A 1,247-nucleotide genomic window follows, 5' to 3' on the forward strand; every position below is an offset into this window, starting at 1 on the left:
GGTCAAGAAAGAAGGGGAAAATATAGGGAATAGGGTTCTGGGGTGAAAGGGATCAGGGTCAGAGGGCAGGAGATTAGGAAAGGGGAGGGGAAGGGGAAATCGAGAAGAGAAATAGAGGAATCAGTGCCAGCGCAGGAGCATCCTGCTGTCCTGGGCAAGAAATCTTAAGGCTTGCACATGGAGCGGCTCGAGCAAGTCACGGACGCTGTTTTCCAAGAGATCATGTAGCAAGCAGCCCTGTAGTGATGAGCAGACTGCTGGCTTTGAAGGCACGAGGGGAGGAGAGACAGCGAGCTGTGGGAGGGAGCACGAAAGCATGAGAGACTGAGAGAAAGGGGTGGAGAAATCAGCAGACAGAGGTAAACAGAGACCAGAGAGGCAGAATGAGTGGAAAATCAGAGGCACGGACGGATTGGCAGCGCGGATGAGGAGGGGGGGATCTTCCAGCCGCTCTCTCGCAATTAACCCGCGCTTGATCGAAGCTTGGATCTCTGACACAAAAGGATTCAGCATAGAGAAGCTCTGTCATGGTGAGCAAAGAGTGAAATTTTTGCATCCCTCCATTTGTCTCTCAGCTGAGCGCAGGAATGAATGCTCGACCGCCAGCTGTTAACATGACCCTTGGCACTTTGGAGACGTCGTAACTGAGCTGTCATGGTCCTAATGAGGAGAATTCCCACAGAGAATTAGGAGCAGGGCAGCGGTGTCCTCTTCCCTTCTCTGTCCTCTTCTTATCTCCCTTTCGTCTGGCTCCCGCGTGCCGTGCAATGCCTAGGCACGACTGTGTCTGATGAGAGGTTGTACAGCACGGTTTTGCAGCTCTGTTGCTATGGTGAGGAAATCCAAATATCCACAAAGAAGTTGTCTGCATGCAGATTAGAGACCGGCGTGGGGAACGGGGGAAGTCTATAAGCATGCCGGCTCATGGACTCCACTGTTTTTGTCCTGTGTTGTCTTTGCCGTTTAATATGGAGGGATGAGGACACCATGCACTCAACACGTGATGTCATTTCCTAGTAAGATAAATAGTCACATAATTGCAATAGATTTTACATGGACACCATGCACTCAACACATTTTATTTTTTTACACGTTTTATTATTATTTATGCTCTTCTTCTCTTATATCATTATATAGCCTCTTCCACATTATAAAAATATATTCTGTAGTTCTGTCAATAAATCAGAAAAGCATTTGGAATCACATAACATATTCTAGTAATTCTCTAGGCTTGACCTTCATTTGAC

The sequence above is a fragment of the Chanodichthys erythropterus genome, chromosome 6, assembly GCF_024489055.1.
Source record: "Chanodichthys erythropterus isolate Z2021 chromosome 6, ASM2448905v1, whole genome shotgun sequence".
Lineage (NCBI taxonomy): Eukaryota > Metazoa > Chordata > Actinopteri > Cypriniformes > Xenocyprididae > Chanodichthys > Chanodichthys erythropterus.